Source organism: Neoarius graeffei, chromosome 14, assembly GCF_027579695.1.
Source record: "Neoarius graeffei isolate fNeoGra1 chromosome 14, fNeoGra1.pri, whole genome shotgun sequence".
Taxonomy (NCBI): Eukaryota; Metazoa; Chordata; class Actinopteri; order Siluriformes; family Ariidae; genus Neoarius; species Neoarius graeffei.
In genome coordinates, this window is record NC_083582.1 from 3960017 (window position 1) to 3973698 (window position 13682).

Below are 13682 nucleotides of genomic sequence, written 5' to 3' on the forward strand. Positions count from 1 at the left end.
TTACTGCGAAGGGGTCTATCGTACCCTGATATTGTGAACTATTTCGTGAATAGTAAGAGTGCCGACACACTTGACGACCTCAAAGCATACAAGTTGCTGGAGTCATACAATTATTTTGTCTGTGGCTGGGTCCGCGAAGTCCGCCATATAAAAACAAGTGACAGTCGTGTCCTAATTACGGCCAAGGTATGTAAACATTGGCATTTTAGAGCTCTCAACACTACATATAAATGTGTGTGTGTGTGTGTATAATATCGAGTTGATTTAAGACAAATTTTACATCCATTAGTGGTATTACAGTACCATGTCAGTGTACAATGTAAACGTACACTCAGCGGTTCCAGTTAGGCATTCTCTAGAGATTGTTTACACGATGTTTTGGTTTCCAAAAACAAACTTGAACACAATTGAGTGTTTATTTAAACAACTTACCACTTATAAAGTGATCGGAACAGACTTTGCTGTGTCTGGAAGGCTGAAAATCCTTGCGGTTGATTCTCGCAAGCCATAGATTTCTCCTTTGTATGCTGAGTTTGTTTGCTCGCCTTCGTGCTCCCGTACAGTGGGAATTCCATAAAAGCTCCGCTTGACTTCATCATTTGACCTATTACGACAGCCGTGAATACAACAGGTGTGCACCATTGCTAGCTTTAAATAGTAATAATGTAACTATAAATGTAAATAATATATAAATAAATGTAACTCGCGCGTTACAATGTGTGCTCAGTGACCCGTACGGTAAGCTTGCCCAGCAAGATGGCCACCACCAGGGAATCCTCGACTCTGTGACGTCATGTGAAAACTATCTATACTGCGCCAAGTCGCTAGATAAACATTTAATACACAAAATCAGGCCAAAAGAAACCACAAAACACAACAGATAGCAATTGGGAAAGATTGAGAAAAAGTAGGCAGTAATCATCATTTAAACTTGTTTTTGTACAATATTTTGTTCGGAAAACAGTTTTCAAAATGGTGGCACTGACACCTAGCTGACACTTCACATTTCAAAGTCTCGCACAAGTCTCGTGAAGATTGCACGGATAAGTCATGCCTGCCATGGACCAAACTAACTAAATTCAACATGGCTAAAAACCGAATAGAACTATAAGTATAATATTTAATTGCAATTAGTTGCCAATACGAATCATGATATAGGGTTACTAAAACCGAAAACGTAACTGAAAACATGTTAATTAAGAAATATGTCAGTAAACCTGCTGAAGATCAGCAAACTACAAACATGGATCCTCCAACCTACAATTCCCAGAACACACAGTGCCCTCTGTCTCCCGCCTACTGAATCACAGCTGGCTTCCATTTCATCAATCTCCTGTCCCTCCATATACAGTGGTGCTTGAAAGTTTGTGAGCTCTTTAGAATTTTCTATATTTCTGCATAAATATGACTTAAAACATCATCAGATTTTCACACAAGTCCTAAAAGTAAAGAGAACCCAGTTAAACAAATGAGACAAAAATATTATACTTGCTCATTTATTTATTGAGGAAAATGAGCCAATATTACATATCTGTGAGTGGCAAAAGTATGTGAACCTCTAGGATTAGCAGTTAATTTGAAGGTGAAACTAGAGTCAGGTGTTTTCTATCAATGGGATGACAATCAGGTGTGAGTGGGCACCCTGTTTTATTTAAAGAACAGGGATCTATCAAAGTCTGATCTTCACAACCCATGTTTGTGGAAGTGTATCATGGCACGAACAAAGGAGATTTCTGACGACCTCAGAAAAAGCATTGTTGATGCTCATCAGGCTGGAAAAGGTTATAAAACCATCTTTAAAAAGAGTTTGGACTCCACCAATCCACAGTCAGACAGATTGTATACAAATGGAGGAAATTCAAGACCATTGTTACCCTCCCCAGGAGTGGTCAACCAACAAAGATCACTCCAAGAGCAAGGCGTGTAATAGTCAGCGAGGTCACAAAGGACCCCAGGGTAATTTCTAAGCAACTGAAGGCCTCTCTCACATTGGCTAATGTTGATGTTCATGAGTCCACCATCAGGAGAACACTGAACAACAATGGTGTGCATGGCAGGGTTGCAAGGAGAAAGCCACTGCTCTCCAAAAAGAACACTGTGGCTCATCTGCAGTTCGTTAAGGATCATGTGGACAAGCCAGAAGGCTACTGGAAAAATGTTTTGTGGATGGATGAGACCAAAATAGAACTTTTTGGTTTAAATGAGAAGTGCTATGTTTGGAGAAAGGAAAACACTGCATTCCAGCATAAGAATCTTATCCCATCTGTGAAACATGGTGGTGGTAGTGTCATGGTTTGGGTCTGTTTTGCTGCATCTGGGCCAGGATGGCTTGCCATCATTGATGGAACAATGAATTCTGAATTATACCAGCGAATTCGAAAGGAGAATGTCAGGACATCTGTCCATGAACTGAATCTCAAGAGAAGGTGGGTCATGCAGCAAGACAATGACCCTAAGCACACAAGTCGTTCTACCAAAGAATGGTTAAAGAAGAATAAAGTTAATGTTTTGGAATGGCCAAGTCAAAGTCCTGACCTTAATCCAATGGAAATGTTGTGGAAGGACCTGAAGCGAGCAGTTCATGTGAGGAAACCCACCAACATCCCAGAGTTGAAGCTGTTCTGTACGGAGGAACGGGCTAAAATTCCTCCAAGCCAGTGTGCAGGGCTGATCAACAGTTACCGCAAACGTTTAGTTGCAGTTATTGCTGCACAAGGGGGTCACACCAGATACTGAAAGCAAAGGTTCACATACTTTTGCCACTCACAGATATGTAATATTGGATCATTTTCCTCAATAAATAAATGACCAAGTATAATATTTTTGTCTCATTTGTTTAACTGGGTTCTCTTTATCTACTTTTAGGACTTGTGTGAAAATCTGATGATGTTTTAGGTCATATTTATGCAGAAATATAGAAAATTCTAAAGGGTTCACAAACTTTCAAGCACCACTGTAAGCTCCCCTCACAAACACACCTTTGCAAAGTATCGTTCTGCTACCAGTTCATGCCAAGCCTTGTGTCTTTCTGACTAACTACTTCATTTCTGACCCTTGCTACTTTCTTCATTTCTCGCACTTTGTCTTTCCTACATTACGTTGTTTGCTGATCGCCCGACCCTCGCTAGTTTACTGACATGGACTCAGTCTCTCGATTTGGCTTTGTTGACTTTCTACAATATGTCTTTCTCCACGCATACATCTGTAAGTGCCTGCATTTTTACAGGATACTTTGCCAACATGGATGTAGCGGAGGATTCCAAACAGACTGCTTTAAATGCGCAGGGGCGTTTGCTAAGAGAACATCAGCAGATGCTCGCCAATCTCAACACCCGGATGTCACAGCTCACAACCGTGATGTTGCAGGCCCTCCGAGCATGCTCCAAGTCTCCTCCAAGTCCCGTGTTACAACTCCAAACTCCAGAAAAGTTCTCTGGCGATGTCATTGCATGTAAAGGTTTCCTATTACAATGTTCTATGTATTTCGCCACCATGCCAAACCTATTAGATGAGCATAAGATCGCTAAATTTCTGTCTTTTCTCACTGGCAAAGCGCTCTGCTGGGCTACTGCAATCTGGAACAAGGGTGGTGAGCAAACCAAGTCCTATGAATGGACCTTTTACCAAGGTCCTTTTGCCATGGTCTCCATCCTGAGATCATTAATGAATTGGCTTGTAGAGATGAGAACCTTTCTCTCGACTCCCTCATAGATTTATCTATCCGCCTCGACCAATTGTTAAAGCACTGACCCTCCATTCATGATTGTGCCAGGACTGCTCCCCCGTCAGAGGACAGCGCACCCATAGAGGTCTCTCGCACTAGGTTAACACATGCTGAGTGCGCTAGACGACACAAGGAGGGGTTGTGTTTCTACTGTGGGAGCGCCGAACATTACATCCGGAACTGTCCAATCCGACCAGCCTGTGAGAACCCAGCCGAGAAACCCATACAATCTACAAGTCCAGTAAGAAAGCTCTCTTCAAAGTCTTTCCAGTTACCAGTGCTACTAAAAATTAATTACATCCTCCATTCACACCTGATCTGCTTTCATCGATACAGGGGCAGAGGGGAACTTTAACAATAAAGCCATCGTGCAGAAGTTCAACCTGCCCATCACCCCACTGCACAGAACACTCAGCATTCGGACCATCAGTGGAGGACCCATAGGTAACGGGCTGGTCACCTCACACACCCAACCTGTGCAGATCCAGGTCAAGGCATTACACAAGGAGCTCATATCCCTCTACGTTACAACCGTTAACCATGATATTATCCTCGGATATGCCTGGCTGCAACTCCACGACCCTCTCATTTCTTGGCAAAACAAGAAAATTCTCCAGTAGTCACCCACGTGTTTTCAGAGCTGTCTTTCTCATCCTCAGGTCCAGGTATCCTCCACCTCTGTAGAGAGTCCGCAACCTGACTCCATGGACAACGTTCCTGACTGCTATCAGGACCTCTCCGAAGTCTTCAGCAAGGGGAAGGCCTGTGGGCTACCTCTGCACAGGCCTTACGATTGCACCATAGGCTTACTACCTGGTATGTCTCCACCCCACGGTTGCATTTATCCCTTGTCCCAAAAGGAACATGCTGCCATGGAGGATTACATTTAGGAGGCCCTCAAACAGGGATACATTCATCCATCCAAATCTCCCGCATCAGCTGGTTTCTTTTTTGGGGAGAAACGTGGAGGCAGACTGAGGCCCTGGATAGATTACAGAGATCTAAACCAGGTCAGTGTCAAGTATCCTTATCCTCTTCCCTTCATTCCAGCATCTCTGGAACAACTACAGACCGCTTAAATATTCTCCAAACTAGACCTGCACAGTGCACACAATCTGATCCGGATCAAGAAGGGTGACGAGTGGAAGACTGCTTGTAGCACCACTGCTGGACACTTCGAATACTAGGTCATGCCTTATGGCCTTTCTTCAGATCCCAGTGTCACGCCCTCCAGGAATCACGCTTGAGCCAAGTTTTAGTTACTGATGGATGATCAATCTTTTAATAACGTAATCCATAAAATCCACTGCGTTCATCTTTCATCCACCGTCAAACTGACAGTACAAACGCAACACAACACAATCAGTAAAGAAATCATAAACCCAGATACAACGCAATATAAATCAAAAACAGCAAAGACAAAGAAACAAACATACCTCGCTGGCTGCGTATAACTGAAGAGGGAATGAGACTTAAAGCTTAAAACACAAACATTTCAAACTAGCCCGCCGCTTGTAACATGGCCGCGAGCATAGTCAAGTCCAATCACCTAGGTGAGTGGTACGGCACCTAATGTCCGTGTGCAACACCTGATATCACCTGACCCAACATGACCCAGCGTAAATATCAAATTAAACACAAACATATTCTTGGACATTACAAACATGATATTTAATGAAAACAAAAAATAACAAAACAAACTGACAGTTACACCCAGCATGTTCCAATGTTTCGTCAATGACATGCTACAGGACATGCTGGGCAAATATGTCATCGCGTACATTGATGATATCCTGATATACTCCTCAAATATCTGTCTTCACCAGGAACACGTCAGGGCAGTCCTCAGGCAACTACTGGAAAACAACCTCTACGTGAAGGCTGAGAAATGTGAGTTCCACCAAAGCAGGATCTCCTTCCTGGGCTACATCATCAGCGCCAGTGGAGTAAGCATGGACTCATCCAAGGACTCAGCCGTAACATCCTGGCCGACACCCAGATATATCAAAGATCTTCAATGCTTCCTAGGCTTTGCAAATTTCTACCGCCAGTTCACCCGAAACTTCAGCACTCTGGCAGGCCCTCTAACCATGCTGCTGAAGAAAGGTCCCAAGAGCCTATGCTGGAACCCAGCTGTAGAAGAAGCCTTCAACTGACTAAAGCAAGCCTTCACGTCAGCTCCAATACTCCAGCATCCTGACCCTGCAAAACCGTTCATCGTAGAGGTTGATGTGTCTGATACTGGAGTAGGGGCCATCTTGTCCCAACATTTCAGGGAGAAACAGAAACTACACCCCATAGCCTTCTTTTCAAAGAAACTAACTTCAGCAGAGAAAAATTATGACATAGGAAATGGAGAACTGCTTGCTATTAAACTAGCTCTTGAAGAGTGGCGGCACTGGTTAGAGGTAGCCACTCACCCCTTCATCATCCTCAGTGATCATAAAAATCTTGAGTACCTCAGAAAGGCCCAGAGATTGAACCCACGTCAGGCCAGGTGGGCACTATTTTTCACTTGCTTTGACTTCACTATCTCATTCTGTCCAGGTTCCAAAAATGTCAAGGCAGATGCTTTATCCAGGGCATCTGGGCCATCCCACCATGAAACCGGTTTACATCCCATTGTCCCACCACAATGTTTCATGTAATCCATCACCTGCAAACTGGACAAGGAAATCAACGAATCACAGCCTCAAACTCTGCTGGTTCACCTCCCAACTGGCCTTCTCTTGGGTGGCATGGTGGTGTAAGTGGTTAGCATGGTCGCCTCACAGCAAGAAGGTTCTGGGTTCGAACCCAGCGGCCGGCAAGGGCTTTTCTGTGTGGAGTTTGCATGTTCTCCCTGTGTCTGTGTGGGTTTCCTCTGGGTGCTCTGGTTTCCCCCACAGTTCAAAGACAGGTGGTTAAGTTAATATGGGACGGCCTTGGGCTGAGGTGCCCTTGAGTGAGGCACCTAACTCCCAACTGCTCCCTGGGCGCTGTTAGCATGGCTGCCCACTGCTCTGGGTATGTGTGTGCTCATTGCTCACATGTGTGTTTACTGCTTCAGATGGGTTAAATGCAGAGAGGAAATTTCACAAGTGTGTGATGAATAAAGTTGTGATTTCTTTCTCTCTTTTTTGATGTGCTGAAGCATTTTCGCAGTAAACTCATCACCTGGGCACATGCATCTCCCACCACAGGACATCCGAACAGCCAGCGTATGCACCAGATGCTAAGGAACAGGTACTGGTGGGAGAACATGTTGTCAGAAATTTACCAATTCATCGCCTCCTGCTCCGAATGTTCTCAAGAAAAGGTCCTGAGAGCCCCCCCCCCCCACCCGCTGGCAAACTATGCCCACTACCCATTCCCCAAAGGCCATGGTCTCACCTGGCTATCGACTTTATCATGGATCTCCTTCCCTCTCAAGACAACACCACAATAATGGTAACCATAGACAGATTTTCGAAAGCCTTGAAACTTATCCCACTGCCTGGTATCCCCACAGCCTCTCAAACCACGGTGTTCTTGTTCCAGCATGTCTTCCGGTACTATGGCATCCCAGAAGACATAGTTAGTAACCAGGGACCCCAATTCATTTCAAAGTTTTGGACAAGTTTCATGGAGAGGTTGGGGGTATCCGTGAAGCTCACTTCTAGCCATCACCCTCTGTCCAATGGTCAGGTAGAGAGAGCTAACCAGGAAATTGGCTGCTTTCTCAGGGTTTATTGCATGCACAACCAGGGGGACTGGGCACGTTTCCTGCCCTGGGCTGAGTATGCACAAAACTCACTGAAACACTGTCACCCAACTGACACTGTTTCAGTGCATACTCGGCTACCAACCGCCCTTGTTCCCCTGGGATGACATGATGACAAGCCATCGATGACTGACTGGTTCAAGCACAGTCAGTCCATCTGGGAGGAGGTTCACCAACATCTGGAATCAGTCTGCGCCAAGTACAAGATATATGCAGATAAGCATAGAGGAGAGACTCCCAATGTCCTCCCTGGTGACAGAGTATGGGTGGCCATGAAAAACCTAAGGGAGACCAACATCTGCAGGAAGCTCCAACCTCACTACATCGGGCCATTGAAAGTCCTGTGTTGCATCAACGAAGTGTCAGACCATTTCGAACTCCCTCCCCACAGCCGAATATCACCCACTTTCCATGTCTCACACCTTAAACCTGCCATCCTGGGACCCCTCGCTGGCAACACATCAACACATCAACCCAAGAACACCCCTCACTCAACCTTGAAGGAGATCCCATCTACCAGGTCAACAAGATCCTTGATTTAAGACGCAGAGGAAGCTAAGTTGAGTCCCTGGTAGACTGGGAGGGGTACGGGCCAGAGGAACAAAGCTGGGTCAAATCCAAAGACATCCTCGACCCCCTTCTGAAGCAAGAGTTCCATGCCCAACATCCTAGCAAACCAGCACCCAGAGGTAGGGGTCATCCCAGAAAGGTTGTAGCTCCCAGATGTAGCTCCTCGGGGGGGGGGGGCTGAAGATCAGTAAACTGCAAACATGGATCCTCCAAACTACAATTCCCAGAACACACAGTGCCCTCTGTCTCCTGCCTACTGAATCACAGCTGGCTTCCATTTCCTCATTCTCCTGTCCCTCCATATAAGCTCCACTCACAAACACACCTTTGCGAAGTATTGTTCTGCTCCCAGTTCATACCAAGCCTTGTATCTTTCTGACTGACCACTTAATTTCTGATCCTTGCTACTTTCTTCTCGTTTCTCGCTCGTTGTCTTTCCTACGTTACGTTGTTTGCCGATTGCTCGACCCTTGCTAGTTTACCGACACTGACTCAGTCTCTCGATTTGGCTTTGTTGACTTTCTGCAATCTGTTTTCCTCCGCTCATACATCTGTAAGTGCCTGCATTCTCACAAAATAAAGCAAGTTAAAAAAGTACTTCACTTCCCCTTTAAGTATGTCTTTTTCCCACCAGAGAAATGTAAGCTACAAACACTTGTCCATTTTGATTCAGTTCGAAGGTTTTCACTGCGGATCAAATTCAGCAATTTCTTTCTTCTCTTCTGCTCAACTGGCAGCTGATAAAAGCTCAAATGAGGTGTTCTCTTTGTTGTAGAGACACAGTAAAGCACACAGCAGTTTTAGGCGGCACGATTAAAACCAGTTACACAGAACAATGCAGTTTAACAAAGGCGAAAATAAACAATACAGCAGAGCTGACCCTGGGTATCACCCATAATACATTGCGGTAAACAAGCGATGATGTAGTTATGGGTTAGGGTCATTTTGAATAGGTATATATTTCACCATTGATCTCGATTGAGTGGAAGATGCTCCCAAGTTGAATGGTCCAATTTCAGAAGGTTAAGGATATCTTTCAGCTTATAGTTATAAGGAGAATCAGTCATCCGACTCTTCTAGGAGCATTGGGGAGCTGGCTGTACAACACAATTTTTGGAATTCTATAATTTTCCATCCTTATTATGTGACCCATCCATCTTATTTGGCGCTTCATCAGATGTGCTACGAGATACTAGAAATGTTACAACTTGTGAGGACTTTATGATTAGATTCTGAGTAAACAGTATCAATAACTGACATTTATTTTATTCAAGATTAAAGTATTATTTGCGCACGTATTTTACCAGCAATAGCGAGTAATGAGAAAACACGATCGTGATCACAAAGTGATCTGTTGCTTTTCTTGAAAAATATGACGATTGAAGCATCTTTGAATTCTTGAGGCCCCTGTCTCCCAACATTGCGCCAAGATTTCTGTGAGTTTCTTTATAAGAAACCGTCCACCACAGGTCCACCTTGTTACAAATATTAATTATATTAGTAGATTTTATCATCTTAACACTATGGGACAAACTATTCGACAACGATTTCAGGAAAATTGTGACTCAGTTACACACATTTACTGTAAAATTAAATGTAATGATATTTTTATTTTTGTTGCTTTTCTTTTTGCTCTTCTTTTTTTGCCAATTAAAACAAATATTATGACAGGCTACAAAATACGGATACGGTGATCGATGCGTACGGCGAGGGCAATGGCCTCATCGAGTGTCGGGGGTTGCTCATGGGACACGAGCTCGTGTTTGACGTAGTCTGCCAAACTGTGGAGGAAGGCGTCCACTAGTGCCGCCATGTTCCACGAACTGCGCCTCGCCAGGGTAGGAAAGTCAATGGAGTAGTCTGCCACCGTCTGGTTGCCCTGACGAATACTCATCAGTGCTCGTGACACCTCTATTCTTGACGAGCCCAGGTCGAACACCTTTAACATCTCCTCAGCGAAGGCACAGGCCGGGGTCTGCCGGTCGAACTCTGCTGTCCCCCACAACCAAGCCCGGCCGGTCAGGTGAGTGATGACATACCCCACCTTGGCTCCCTCCGTCGAGAAGGTCCTGGGCTGCAGAGAAAACTGGATACGGCAGCTGGTCAGGAATGGCCGGGCCTGGTTTGGGTCACCATTGAAATGTTCCGGATTACCAACCTTTGGTTCCGGGTCACCGGGAGCTAGAGGCTGTGGCACCAGGACTGGAGCAACTGGATTTCGAGGGAAAGCCACAACAGAGGGGCTTGGTGGTGCAGACAGAGCTGGAGCAGGTGGAGCAGGAGCGGATGGTGAGTACTTGCAGGACTTGGGTTAGCTGCTGCTGTTGGAGCTGTTGCTGGTTGAACTGCTGTCGTTGTTGGTGGCCAAGCTGAAGCAGAGATGCAATGTCGCTGGACATCCGGTTTATGTCTCCCTCTGTGCGTTCCAGTCACTGCAGAGCAGTCATTTCGGGCTCAATCCCCATGCTGGTCGGGAAGGGTGCTGGGTCCATGATGGTCAGATCATTCTGTCAGTACAAACAGACAAGGACCCAAGAGCGCAAGTCGAATGTTGAGTTTATTGATAGCAGGGGAAAGGGAGTTGGGAGGATGTGTGTGTGAAGCTCAGTGGCAGGAGGACTGAGAGGCAGGGATGGCTGGTGGGAGCATGGTGGTGGTGTCTGAGGTCTCCCATCCAAGTACTAACCAGGCCCAGCCCTGCTTAGCTTCTGAGATCAGATGGGACCAGGCATTGTCAGAGTGGTTTGGCCATAGGCTTACAGCACTTGGTATTCCCAGGCGGTTTCCCAGCGAGCAGTCTCTCAACAGGCAGACAGGACAGCACAACAGACAGGAATTTGGGAACAGGCTGAAACACAGAGTCACAGGTCAGATAGCAAGAATGGAGACAGAAATGCAGGGTCAGGTTACCAGGGATGAAGAGTTGAGGGAGTCGATGCCTTGAAGACAATCTGACACTGAAGCTTGGGAGGACTGCAGTTTAAATACACACAGAGAAGGCAGCAGGTGATAGGCAACAGCCAGTGACAGCCACTGAAAGTCAATGAGGGTAAATTGACAGCATGTGAGCCTGATAGGGAAGGAGCATGCGGGCGTGGCAGGTAATACTGAGTGGAGAGGAGTGGAATGTTACCTGATGAGAGGAAAACCACAGGTAGGACCATGACACTTTCCCCAATACTCAAGTCCTCCTGGACCTGAGACTCACCACCGGTTGCAGTTTAAAGTCATGCCCAGGACCAGTATATATAGTTACTAACTGTCATAGACATACCTAACAACCTGTGCTTTCTCTCTCTCTCTCTCTCTCTTGCTCGTTACATGTCACTCTCAAGATACCAGTGATGCTGGCCTCTCCTCCTCTTCAGACCTGCCTGATCCATCCTGATGCCCTACTTTGGGCTGGAGTCTCATCACATCGCTCCTGTGGAGGACAGCCCCATATGGACAGTCAAAACACTTAGACGATGGCTCCGGACACTTACAGTTTTGCGCCAATGGTTTAGGACTCCAATCATCATTATAACTTTAGGATTGCAGTTGTCATGAACAATTTTGCACTCAAGTCTCCATCAATGAACAGTTTATAACTTCAACAAAACAGACTTCCTGTTAAACTATAATGAATTTCCTGGTGACACAGTTGTACTTTGTGACTCTATAGGACACAGTTATAGAAGTGAGTTATTTATAATCACGCTATCTGTTATCACCCAGATGAGGATGGGTTCCATTTTGAGTCTGGTTCCTCTCAAGGTTTCTTCCTCATGTTGTCTGAGGGAGTTTTTTTTCTTACCACTGTCACCTCAGGCTTCATCATCAGGGATAAATAAATGTATTAGGGATAAAATTAGTTCATAAGTTTAAACTCTTTATTTTTCTGTCAAGTTGCTTTGTGACAATGTTTGTTGTTAAAAGTTTGATACAAATAACCCGCCTCGACTTCATACATTAGCAACCTAGGAATTCCATAACAGCCATTTGGAATATGATTGCAGCCAACGTACTAACGCTCTTGTATACCATAGCTACTGCCTAGTTGTTAGGACTGGGACTGTTTTGGCCTCTAGAAGCCGCTGTTATTTCCTTATCTTGTCATGTTTGTTTTGGCCTCTAGAGGCCGCCACTGTTTCTGTGTTTTCTGTTTTTGTTTTGACAGCCATGTGCCTTTGTTTTTCCATGTGCCTTGTGCCCCGCCTAGTCCTCATTATTGTCACCTGTGTCCTATTTAGTTTGTGTATATATACTTCCTCAGTTTAGCCTCTTGTCACGGAATCTTTGTGCTGTTATGTTTAGCTCCAGTAACCGCTGTTCCGTGGTCTTCGCCTGTGTTTTTGTACTTTGCTTTCTTTTGGACTTTGTGTTTACCATTTTTGGATCTTCTGAGCATTTGTATTTTTGCCTCTTCTTTTCTGGTTTTTGGCTCTTTGTTTCGACTTTGAACTTTTGTTTTTTTCCCGGTTATCTTCTGAGCGTTTGGATTATACTTTTGTTTTTGCCTTGGATTGTAAATATTGTAAATAAACTGTTTTTCTACTCTACTTTCGCCTCACTCCTCTGCACTTGAGTCATTCCCCTGGTGGCCTAGTGGGGGTTTGCCGGATCACTACACCAGCGACCCGGATTCGATCCCCAGCAAAACCCTAACACTAGTAAAACCCTAGTAACCATCTGGGATACCATAGCAATCATGCAGCCACATTGTAACATCCTAGCAAACACTTGTGATACCCTAGCAACCACCAGCAATGACCTAACAACCCCCAGGATACCATAGCAATAACCTAGCAACCCTATGTAATACCAAAAGTAACAAACTAGTATGCATTTGTAATACCAGAGAAATGGCCTAGCAACCACCTGCAATACTATAATACTACATGACCTAGCAACTAGTTGGCAACACCCTAGCAACCACCTGCAATACCAAAGTAACAAACTAGCAAGAACATTTGATTCCATAGAAATGACCAAGTAAATACTCTGCAACCACTTCCTATACCATAACATCAACCTATAAACAAAGCAACACACTAGCAATGTCATGTAAGACCACAACAACCACCAAACAACACCCTACTAATTTTTTGTGAAGGCTGGTCAGCGGGAGGCCTGTAAAGGTGGAGTAAGAGAACGAGTAAAGGGGAGATTGATGAAGAGCTGATGGCTCAGGCTCAGCGCACTTCCTGAAACTTAAACAGATCATCATTAGCATTGTAGAGGCACTCTTCATGATTACAACACACATTACTGTTCTTCCCTCAGTGGGCAGTTCTATAATCACAATAAAATAAATCATAACAAGCTGCACCTTCTGATTATTATGTGAGACGACTTTTTCTGTGGAATCACTGAAGAGTGATGTACTGTGAATTGTACTGAATCACTGAAACATACTGAAGAGTGACGCATGATACTGAAAGTGATGAAGAAAGTAAAAAAGAGTCCATTAAGCTTGAGTTTGAAAATAAATCTTCCCAGAAGGGGGTGCAGATTATATCTCTGTCTGAACCTCACAGCTATTACAGGTAGCATTTACTACACTGAAAAATACGTAAAAGCTTTATTGCACATGGTTTATATACAAACTGAAGATACAGAAGGTTCAGTGATATCACATTGTTAGACATGTCCAGTGTATTTTAA